The 12,679-nt window shown below is 37.9% G+C and overlaps 1 long non-coding RNA gene across 1 annotated transcript; it reads right to left on the reverse strand.

The window, feature by feature from the left end:
- Positions 1-6,246: 6,246 nt before the first annotated feature.
- On the reverse strand, positions 6,247-11,809 carry LOC138683803 (uncharacterized). The gene is made up of 2 exons (XR_011323249.1): positions 11,758-11,809; positions 6,247-7,208 (listed from the first exon to the last, which is right to left on the reverse strand). It is a non-coding gene; the product is annotated as an uncharacterized lncRNA (long non-coding RNA).
- Between the last annotated feature and the right edge of the window lie 870 nt (positions 11,810-12,679).

A 12,679-nucleotide genomic window follows, 5' to 3' on the forward strand; every position in this document is an offset into this window, starting at 1 on the left:
TCCATGAGAAAACTTTACAATGACAAACCATGCTTTTTTAAACTTGTATTTCAATAGATTTCTCTTATGGAAGGAGCAGATTAACATCATTCTGCAGTGTTATTTTGTAATGAATTGGGGCTTCGTGAATTTAAGGGTGAGAAAAACAGGCAACGGTCCACTGCAGCAAATTGCAAAGAGCAGCAAAACAATCATTTAGCCTAATTCCAAGGCTTTGAAAGTTAATTTGGTACTGCTGTGGCCACAAGAGAGGTCTGAATCTGTGGAACACAGCTCCACAGGACAGTGGCCACTCTTTCTAAAAGACCACTCAATGTACTTTGTCCTTACCGTCTTTCTCATCCTGAGAGCAATCACTCAGCTCTCCATGGTCTTCCCTCAGGTCTGCTCCTCCTCTTGCCAGCCTTTAGCATAAGGAGGTTCATCTTTCACTCCTGGTTTCTGTAGTACATTTTGCCTGCACGATTGCATCTTTACCCAAGATGCACTTGCAGCATCCTTGATTACATGCATCGTTAGTAGCTGTGGAGTGATTCCAGATTCCAGAGTATGAATTGCTCCTATGGCATAAGAGACTATAAGGGAGCTTACTATTTGCCACTGATTAGACCATTCCTGTTGTTTATTGTGATGAAACAGTGGCTAGACTTTGGCTAGAGATTTATGACATTTCTTCAGAATTCCGCACTCCCTGAAGTTGCTGGAAAGATGCTTTCTATGTGCTAGATTTGGGCTGGTCTTCTTACCTGGGATTGCTACTCTCTTAGTGTTCAAAAAACAGGTATTTCTTTTTAAGATTGATGAAAAAAAAATGATTGAGCAGTTTTTTTCCTTTACTCTTATTTTTATGAGGGTCATTGCAGATTTTCCCACAATTCTGAAAGTGCCTTGTGTTATTAAGTGAAGAAAACAAAAATTGAGTATTGTAAAAGTCACTGTGAGCTGCCTATGTTGCATTTGTTTCACACACACACACATATACACACACACTTTCCCCCCACACTCCCCCGTCACTTAGAGCACCTGTCTGGATAGTCAAGCTAAATGTCCTCCTTGTATCAAAACACCTGAGTGGACACTTTTCATAAACCAACTCTGAATGAAAGTCTATTTCTTTTGAACTTACTGACTGATTTTTGTAGATTTTGGTTATATTTTTAATGGATAAGAATATTAAGAGGGGAAAACCTGCTTCTTAGCAAAGAATGCTTCCAGAATTATGGACAATTAAATTCCACCACTTGTTAAAGTCATTTTCAACAAGAGATAATAAAAACAAATGTTGAAATGATTCCATATTTTTTAAAGGCAAAACAAATATGTGTAGGCTTTGCCAGGCCCCTCTTGTGATAAGTTTTATTGCTGTTTCACAAGAGTTACAGTAGTAAAATTACATGTTTCAATTCCTCTAATCTCTGCCGACATTTATATTATTTTTATTAGGTCTGAAGCCTGATGCATTCCTGACCTTCCCAGCAGCTTTTTTTTTCTCCTCTTGGTGGTCTCCACCAACTTTTCATTGAGAGTGTAACTGCTATCACAATAGGTGAATAAAGTCTAGCTATGGTTAGCTTCACAGCATCTTTTCTCTTTCATCGCCTTTTTCTGCACAACACAAAAACCTAGTATGCTTCATAATTTTAAACTACCTGCTTTATCCAAAAGCAGCTCATTAGTCTACAATGACTAACCAAAGCACTTACAGTTTCACTGTCTCTGCTGGCAGATCTACTTTTAGGAAGTAACTCTGTAAGAAGTAACTGTTGCTAGACATTTTGCTGATGTCAGGTGATGTTACTCTTGCCTGGGTGTAGAAATTCACATGAGCTTTTTTTGTGTTCAGAATTGTGGAGTATCCTTTCTGAAATCAAGAAAGGAAAAATTTCCTTCTTAATTTCACAGATCTGCTTCTAATAAGTACTTCAGGAAATACATATTTGCTTTTCTGAGGAGACCTTTCCCTCTTGCATTTTGCTCCAGTTAACACTATGGCATCAACACAGCTACTTTTTTTTTTTTTTTCGTCATGCATTAGAAACACGTTTGCTAAGCCAGCTGTCTTGCACTGAATTTCAGCCAGTACAGGGACCCAAGTTTTGTGCGTAGAATTTTTGTTACCAGTGATTACTTTTAAAGGCAGAGAGAGAGGAGCTGACAAATAGTTTTAAACTGGTCTGAAGACAGAATCTACTAACGATCCTAGCTTAAATTGTATATTGATATAGATCCAACATAAACATTGGCCACTAATCACCTATGAAAAAAGATATCCTCTCTGAGAATTAAATGCTCTCTGGCCTTTTTCATTATTGCTTAAATAACACATTTTCTGCTTCCCTTAAATATCTCTCTTTTATACACATGCATACACACACAAATATGTATATATAATTCCCCCCTTATAATTAATTAGTTTAAATATTGAAAGATAGATTTCAGAGTAAAAAAGAACTTTTTTCTTTTTTTTCCTTTTTTTTTTTTTTCCTTACAGAAAGGACAGTTACAGCATATCTTTTTGTGTTTACCATGCTTCAGAAACAGACTGACCTGAGCAAGTGTCTAGTGTATTGTGAATCAGATACATACAAGTCAATATGCCAGAGAGGACAAACTGCAGGGGGCCCTTCTCCCTCTTGGGCTTCAACCAAACTCCCTTTCCAATACCCACAGACTTCTTCTTTGGTTTAATTTTCAGACCTCCTTCATAACTTTCTGTTGTTCTGTTTTTCTGAGTGAGGCTGAAAAAGGATTTATTTTGTTGTTTTTTCATTTTCAGTTATGACGTAAAACCTGACCCAACCATCAAACATGAAATTGAGCTATTTACAGCTATACTAAAAGTTTGCTGAACTTACGCATATAAATTTACCCAACAAGTTCCACCCTGAATGTTTTTGCTGCTGGCAATTTCTTGCCCCTCCACTACCTGTTCACAGTTAAATACTGGTGTTTACACACTGTGATGGACCAACACTCTCAGTCTTAATGTATAATAATGCATCAATGTACACTGTTTCTATATGGTATTTTTAATTTTCACTGTGTTGAAAGTTCCTGCTTAATACCACCCCAGTTAAACAGTGTTTATTCCATTTATTTCTGAAGACCTAACACTCAACTTTTTGGCTCCCCTGAAACACTTAATGATACCACTAATGATGACAACAGAGGAAATATTGAATACTAAAATGGGGCTTTGGCAAATACATCAAAGTAGGACAGCTTAAAGAACTCACAATGTTTGGTTTAAGACTGTATGTGCTGGCAATTTTTCAGCCTACACTCCTGAAGGAGAAAGCTCTCCAAGACCTTGTATGCTCAAAAAAGACAGTTTTCTACTAAATAAATATATTCACCTTCTTGCTGTTACCAACCACTGACCCAGATTTTCTCCTCTGAGCAAGGGATCTGACAGAGAATTGTGGGTGAAAATACCCCAGGCTGGCTGAAATTTCAACTTCTTTTGCACGGATCACCCTGCAGTTGTATGTAGATTCACCTGTACCAGTTCAGAATCCACAAGTTCAAGAACCACCTCAGACTGAGGACACATCGGGTCTCCTGGAAATCTTTAAGGATCAGAGGTTTGATCTGAAGAGACTGGAGCAGAACTTATTTTCACAGTAGATTCTGAATTTCATTACACTTACATATACCCTCTCACTGGGGGATCTAGCATCATTACTGATTGATGGTTTTGGTAGCAGGACAGCAGAATTTAATCTGTTGGTTTTCAGTGGCATAGCCTTACACAAATTTCTAGAGTGGCAAGTTAAGTAAATATGCAAGAGTTGAATACATGCATACTGAGAAAAAAAATGGGTACTTGGTCTTACAAGAATAGTAACGGTGGATTTCTGGGTACCAAGTCTAAGAGGGTCTTGTTGACCACAGGTGCTGCCTTCCATGAACTACTTCTGGGGTCTAAATGGAGACATCAACAAGGGGTCATCAAGATACTGCAAGCATTTCGAGAGAGTAGGCAACCAGGAAGAAATGCAATTTTGGGGTAAATGAGTGGAATGAAATTAATGACAAAGACAACCCAAAGGGAAGGACAGATGAGAAGAAACTTCCTAACAGTGCAGTCTGCTTGGGTATGGAACAGTATGTCCAGGAGACAAGTGGGAGACATACCAGCTAAACCCGGGAGCTGTGGTTTATTGATGAAAGTACTGTATGGGATAATGCTGCTTATGCATAGCAAACATATGCCCATGGTGTTTGTGTTCTTTGTGGCTATTATTCTGCAACCATGGCTATTTTAATTGTTACCTACAGAGGGAGGTATGTGGGGGGACTTTGCACCTTGCACAGAGCCAAAAAATTTCAACCTGAAGCCAAGAAGTATGTAGTTCAGAAAAAAAGGGGCAACTTCCTTTCCTTCGTCTAACCAATTACCTTGCCAACCCACATCCAGCCAAACCCACATTTTGATAATCTGATGCCATCATAAAAAACCTGAGACAAAACTGTTCTTTTTCTTACTAGCTTTAACTTGCAGGAAGCTGAAGCTGCTACTGTAAAAAATTACAATATTGCATTGGGAAGAGGAGAGGAGGGGAAGAGAGGGGAGGAGAAGAGAGGGGAGGGGAGGGGAGAGGAGAGGAGAGGAGAGGAAAGGAAAGGAAAGGAAAGGAAAGGAAAGGAAAGGAAAGGAAAGGAAAGGAAAGGAAAGGAAAGGAAAGGAAAGGAAAGGAAAGGAAAGGAAAGGAAAAAGAAAAGAGAAAAGGTAAAAGGATAGAAAAAATAAAATAAAAGCACCCCCCCACCCCTTGCCAAACCCTCATTCCCCTTGTTGGATAACAAATTCAATTATGGCTGCAGTCCTAATGGCCTGGAGATGGATTTTCTTTTGTCTCCTCTGTTCTCTAGAGAATTGAACTTCTCTCAGTGTCAGAATCCAAATATCAGTGTGTCACTACTGCACTCTGCTTTTCCCAGAAAGATGACTGGGGTTTGCTTCCAAAGCGTATTAAAAGGGTACCAACCAATCAAGTATGTAAAAATTTATTACAGAGTAAATTCCTACCCAGCCCTTATTCTTTGTCCCTTCCTATGAGTCATCCTTCCAGAGAGCTGCCTTTGATGGGGGGCTGTGGCTGGAGGATATCTAAGTCTCATCGGCATGGGTATGCTATCAACAAAAGAGTGCTGGTTCACTTCCTTTCTTCATGCCTAACTAGCCAGAGAACAAATATTCAAAGAAATCCAATAGGAGCTGGTTTTATGAGAAATCTGAGAACAGTTTTGTCATTTGCTTTTTTTGTGAAGAAATACGTAGTTTCAATGAGACTTTCCGCCTCCCTTCTTTTTCTTGGAAGGAGTATATGATGAAAAGTTAACAACTTGTAAACACCGTGAAATGTCTTAGCCCCGGAAAAAACTCCTCTAGGCTTTCTAACTTAAAACTTTACAAATGTATTTTAAAATAATGGGAAACTATTTTTGCCACCATTTCTTCTATTTTTGTACTAAGTTGCACTGTAGTTATTTTCATAGTGACTACAATTTTTAATAAATCACACTTTTTGAAAGCGGTTTGTCAAATGATCATTGAGAAAAGGTCTCCAAATATTACGTGTGACGTGGCTTTGAGCTGTAGCTTTTTCTCATAATGCTTTCTTCCAGACGCATGCTCCCTGTCCCACTAAACTGGTTGTACCTTCTCATCTGGTTTCCAGCAGCTGGCATTCCTGGTGTTGTTGTCTCTCGGCCAGCATACATAAACAGTTTGGGACCGCCCACCCACGTTTGCCGTGAATGCCGGTTTCAGGCATTCACTGGGACTCAGCTGGATTTTCTTAGCAGCTTTTTCTTAACCTTTGCTAAAAATGAATGTGATCTGCTTAATCACAATCAAATGTCCCACTATCTATTCATCTGTATGTGGCATATAATTACAAACACAGCGGTGCGTGCTGTGCGCCTACGCACCATGGGGCCAGATTTTCAAGTGTGTGGTGCCGACAGTTGGGGTCAGACGCCATAAAAAAACATGGCTCCAAACTTGGATACTAAACTGTTTTGAAAATCTAGGCTTGTGTATCAGTGTATATTTGTATATACTCACCATAGTATTGGCAACAGCTACTGTACATGCTACAACCTTTTGGATCTTTTCTAAATTCAAGCCTATATTTTCGTCCCAGACACTCCTTTAAAATCCCTCATGGGGTAGCCTATTTCTTCCCCCCTTCCCCTTCTAGCTAAAACAGAACTTTAAAAATAATTATGCCCTTCACAAACTTTCAAAAGCATAGCTTTATTCTGTGCTCTCTGTAGCTGTAGATAACAACAGAGCCACCATAAATGATGTTCATTTACTGTTTCTGGCATTCATCATGGGCACATGTGGAATATGCTTCTAGAAGCTCTGCAAGTAATTCTTGTGATGGGAGCAAACTGGACTCTATTTTTTTAGTTTGAAATCTCTAAAGTGGAAAGCATAAAATTACCATATCACAACAACACATCACATAAAATGTTTGCATTTTGCAGCTGTAATACATAGGCTACCTATTGGCTTCCACTAAGGTTGAAAACACACAGCAACTTCCACTGCAGTTTTGCATGGTCTTACTTCCAGTAAAACTATGACTTGGAAGCTTCTTACACTTTCCCTGAAGATGATTTTTTTCTTTATTTGTAAAAACTTAAACTCTCTGGTAAATATGTATTTTTAAAAAATAAGACTACGGAAATGCAAATTGTTGCTAAACAGTGGCATGCTTTGCCTTGTTTGAAACAAAATGAGACAAAAGCAAATCAAACCAAGCAATACTGGTTTATTCTAGTAAGAATCAGCTGACAAAGGCAAACTATGTGTGTACCATAGCCTCTTGTGCAAATCATGTAATGAGATGAATTTTGCAGATAGTGTATGCCCAGTTTCAAAGAAGTGCTCCTGAAAGGTGCAGGATGGAGTCACCTGTGCCCAAGGAAGACATGATTGAGCAGACAGGAGCACAGATCGGATGGGACCTCCAGAGGACATGTACATGAAATTGGGATGATGACGACCAATAACGATAAGGGGTAGTCAGCACAAATATCTCTCGAATTTCTCTTTCTCTTTTAAAGAGAGTTTAACAGCATCTTCTAGACAGCTGATTCCTTGTAGGCAGATCTTGCAAAATTTTCCAGTGAAACAAAGTGGCATTCAATCTGCACTGAAACATGGGGATGTGGCGATTTGGAAGGCAGACCTTTAAAACAGAATGGAATAAACCAGTGTGAAATACTTCAGAAGTTTGAAGAGAATATTTTTATTTTTTAATAGAAACTGGAAAGCCCATTTGAAAAAGACTTTATCAACTAAACAAGAAAACAGAAGAAAAATATTAAAATTGAGAAGGAGTTTTTGGATACCCAGTTAAAGTAATACTAAAAGGATGAAATTATTTATTGAAATTCTGTTTTTGTAAGACATTTCTAAATATAACACATTGATCTGAGTTAAAATGAAAACAAATTTTGAAATAACCCAATTTCCAGTTTGCACACACAGCTCCTCTTTGAAGTCTTCAGCTGTGAAGTCAATTAATGACATAGATAAATACCAGATGGTTTTTGCAAAGTGGATGTTCTAGGAACTGAAATTATCTTTTTTTCTTTCCCTTTGTGTAAAAATAGGAGATTAAATTCAAGTAAAGCAATTATTGGTATGCATATAGGTAAAAGAAATGGATGTAAAGATTCAAAAGGAAACCCTCAATTTCCTCCTAGGGTACAGTGTCTAAACTTCACCAGAGTCTGTGCACTGAAGATGGAAGAGATGCAGAGAGAGACATTTTGAGCTATGAGATGCTGAGTGATGAAACCCATCCCTATTGCAACTCTGAGCAATCACGGGCCTCCCAGAGACCCCAAAAGTTCTACTTTGATCTTGCACCCAGTGACACCAAGGCTGGATTCCCAGTCTTGTTCCTCAGCCCTCCTAGGAATTCCTCCATCTTACTGATAACCCATTGAGGCTGGGAAAACCGACAGCTATCTCCCCTCATCAGATGGGTCCTGAAACCAGCTAATTGCTTGCCCAGAAATGTTCAGGAGATTCATATGATCAGAAGACTGCTAAATCTCTATCATAATTCTACTGTTTCTGACATGACAGCAGTTTGGGATCAGCTGGGATTAACTGTTTACAGTACTGTTGATTTCTCTGTAGCCATGATGGTTTTAGACCATTTGATATTCTGACATACAATTATACTGTATAAGAATGGCAGCTTGTCCTACAGATGTCTGTTCTCTGGGAGAAGGCTGACTTGGAGATTTTGATAAACCATATTGTCCAAAGCATTACATCTTACTTCAGCTCTCTGTGTGAATTAGTTTCTGTATCACTACAGGAATGTGAGATGTATGATTCTAGATAAGGTTGATCACAGACTTAATCTAATTTGTTCAGATTTTAAGGACTCACTGAGAAGTAGTATCTTTTTTGCCTGCCTTTTTTAAGTCTTCATTCAGTTTCCTGGGTATCAGGTTATTTTTCGCTTAAGATACTATAAACACCTGTTTAACATTATCATATTAGTAATGTAAATTTTATGTTTGAATTTTTCTTCTGCTTAGTATATCCAACAAGATGTCTAGTTAATTTTCATGTTTAAAATTTGTCTCTGACTTGGAAAGCTCTTAATTTTTCATTGCTAAGAACCATATCTTATTTGGAGAACCTTGCAGGAGTACCTCCAAACTCTTTCTAGGCTTCCAGTCTGTGACTATTTAGCTTCCAGGGGTTAAGACCATTTACCTTATGATAAAGACTGCTATTCCTCAGACTCAAAAGGGGAGCAATGATGCTGTTTCCTTTGCCTCCTGGAGCTGTAATCCAAACCTAACACCTAAATATGGTTTTAACTTTCAGTTTCTGAGTTGTTCTGTTGACTATTCATATGTTTAAAGTTAAGTGAGATTGTAACACTCATGTTCAAGTTATTTGCTGCATGCTCAAATTAGAAACAGTTTTGGGGATGCTTTTAAGAATGTGTCTCACCCTTCAAAAGGGTTACTGTGAAATCCACAAGGAATGGAACATGCAAAAGCAAAAAGTTGAATTTGGCTAAAAAGGCAGCTTCACACATAAATACTTTTCAAAGAACAAAACCTCAGTGCTGACAAAATAGTTTCGGATGAAGAACGTTTTGCTGTAAAGTTGTCTTCTGCCTTAGCGTAGTTTTGATGGAGGTTATTGCTGCTTCGTTTGCACATTTACAGAATCACAGAATCATTCTGGTTGGAAGGGACCTCTGGAAGTCATCCAGTCCAGCCTGCCCAAAGCAAGTTTCATAGGGCTTTGCCCAGCTTTTTTTCCTTGTTTGTTTGTGCACTGCTAAAGTAGCTATAGAAGGCTCACCTTGTCACCTCTTGCCAGTTACAACTCTCCAACCCAGCCCTGAGCTTTGGCTCATGATCAGGTGCAACACCATCCCTGCATGCCCCAGGCAACATTCCTGTATTGGTTCCTCTTTTGTAGCCTGTCCTTATATACAGTTCTGAATCCTAAGAATAAGGGGTAAATGTTTCCAAAATGGCCATACAGTTCTACAGAATTGAAATGAATGGATGAGTACAAAAACATGCAACGCTTGCTTTAGTTCTATATTATCTCCCCTTCACCTGTATTACCTTCTATTACCACTCACACAGCTAAGTTATACTGGCTTAGAAGAATTAATTTAAGAGTCCCATTCATAACTACTCATGGAGGTGAACATTCAAATTAGGAATTTTAAATATTCTTGTCAGAAATATTGTTGCATACTCACGTAATCTGGGACCAGCAACAATGTGATACGAATTAGCTGAAACCAACCAGAATAGCAGAAATAACACAGCTCTTGGTGTGTGATTCATTACTGAATAGCTGAAAAACTCAATTGCTCACAATTAATACTTTGTAAAATAGTTTAATGCCTTGAAAACAAAGAAAGGATTTTAGAAAATAGTTAGAAGACAACTATCACTATTTTTGGCACAGCTATTATGCAAAAGACACTTAAACTATGAACAAAGCATTAGTTGTGGCTATTCATACATCATGCAATCAGGAGCGACAGGAGGCTTGCTTTATTGGATATAATTTATGTTTACAATATGTCAAAAAAGGTGGTTATGATAACCCATGTTACATATACATTTATCATACTTTCTATTTGCCAAGTTACTGTACTGTCTGTCATTATTCACACAGCATAGCAGTAACACAGGAACTATCATTTTTACTAAGCAATGTATGTCTTTTACAGGACAGAAAAAAATTAGATTCGCCAGAGAAACACATCATTCTGGGATTTTGCATTCACAACCTTTTTGTTTAAACATATAAAACCTCCTCTTTTTCTTATTTCCTAGTTGAATATTCATTATGCAAATAACTGTTCTAGCTGACAATAATAATAATAATATCAAATTGTTCATCACCACCTATTGGCCAGGTTTTCATAAACTGGTAATGTTAACCTGCCTGATTGTGCCCTGAGTAGCTTAAGGATTGTTTGCACATTTACCAGGCCTGGTAAATTCTGGCAAAGAGATGGCAGCAAAAAAAAAAAGGAGGGGATGCCATCTTTAACTTGCTCAGCTAGGTCTGGCAGAGACTATCTATGGGCTTAATCTGAAATAGCTTCTTAAAATATACTTCATTATGTTTAAAATAGATCATCTTGAAAATATTAAATGGCATTTATTAGCCTGAAAAGAGTGCAGAAATATAAAACAGAGGCATGTATTTGCACATGGAGATAATTACGATTTTGGTCCCACTTCTTTCTGCTTGGAAATAAGACAACAAGACTGAAAAATTAATATCAGTGGAAATTAAAATTAGAGCATCAGAAGTAGGTAGAATTGCAATAGTTAGTGACTTGAGAGTCCCAGGAAAATATATGCTTATTCTGTTGACAGACAATAAACAATTGACCTTCTTTGTTTTTGGCTCACCATTTCCTGGAAACTTTCAATTTTTTTCTATTGCAGTGCTTTAGATTTTTTCATTAAGACTTATAAATCTGTATTTGCTAGGATGTCCGTGAAGGACTGACATCTGTCCCCACCTAAGCAAGCGGCCAGCTGTGACCCAGTGACTGCAGAAACCAAAACTAACTTCATGCAAAACTGAGGTACTTCTGCCATGTTCTTTTCTCCTCCCTGCTCTTGACAATGCAAAACAGGATTAATTACCATCATCTTCAAAAACTTCATATTGTTTTAGACATTTTATTGTAATGGAGCCCTCTTTCTGGGTTCTGAAGTATTATTGCAATAGAAATGAATTTATTTTCCTTAATGAAATACGTACCAGACTGCTGAGCACTAATTTATAAGTTCTGAAGGAAGGAGTACTTTGTGACTTAAAGAGAGGAAATCGGAGGAAGGATATTAGTGGTATTTCCAAGTAAGTGTTTACCTGTGCTGGGAATTATATGATATCTGAACTGTATTTTTATATAAATATATAGTTTTAATATGCTGGGAAAGAGTGCATCCATCGTAAACAGTAGGGTCTCTTGGTAAACTCTGAATGACATATTAAATAAAAGGACATTATCAGATGACACTGCCAGATTTAGTAAGTGTGGAAAAGATTTGAGAATCTCCATAAAGATTATCACCTCCACAGTCCCCTCCAACCATTACAAGTCTTGCCTCTCTTTTCACAGCCAGGAAGAAATTTTGGCAAGAGGCAGCAAACACTAAATAAAATGGACAGGGTTGTCTGGAGTAAACTGGTAATGGACACATTCTTACCTCTCCTGATGGGAATTTTTCTTTTGATTCCAGCAGAAGTGATTCTTTTTCCTAAAAAAGATTAATCTGATTGATAAGCAAAAGGACTATCCAAAAGGATTGCTGATACGATTAACCATTTAAAATCAGTACAGAATGACATGCTTTATTCATTATCCAGAAAAAGTCCTGCTGAACAGCCCCATTTTACTGTGAATTTAGTGAGGGTTTTTGCCCCTCCTGAAGTAGTGACTTGAAGATCAAGCCCAGAATTTCTGTTATTTACTGTCCACTCTACAGACTTCAGTGGGAGCTCTGAGACTGCAGTGAAGGCAGCCTCTGGTTTTAAAATACACTGCAACCATTATTTGAATTACCTCTCCTTTTAAGTTCATTACTTCTTATTTGAGTCACATGCTATATGTGTCTCACTCCTTGGATTTGCTGTGTCCTCTGAAGAGAGGCTGCCTCTTACTTGTAGTACAAGAAGGTCATGCATTTCAATCAGTCTACAGCTGTGAACAGAAATTATGGCTTGGTGACATTTACTCTTTTTAGCTTTAACTGCAGTCCCTGAATGGTGTGCTAGCATGGAATACCATGTTTTTTCATGGTAATGCATAACCACATATTTTTAGTTTGAGAAAATTTCCTCTAATCTCTAAAATAAAAGGTTAATGAAGAGCTATTGATTAAATCTCAAACTAAAAATGAACTTTCAGGCTCTTTTCTTTCAAAACAAATGATTTCTCGTGTTCTTCTGGTAACATAAGAAAAGTCTTGACTCCTTAAACATCATAAATGTAATCAAGCTGTCATCCTACTGCTCATGGTAACAAACACAGAAAATGCAATAGAGGCAGCTTTGCACTGTAGGTTAGTGGGGTCCATTTAGTCTGAAAGGCCATTTGTACAAATCCCAGCTGAAGCATAAGGCATCTGC

Source organism: Haliaeetus albicilla, chromosome Z, assembly GCF_947461875.1.
Source record: "Haliaeetus albicilla chromosome Z, bHalAlb1.1, whole genome shotgun sequence".
Classification (NCBI taxonomy): Eukaryota; Metazoa; Chordata; class Aves; order Accipitriformes; family Accipitridae; genus Haliaeetus; species Haliaeetus albicilla.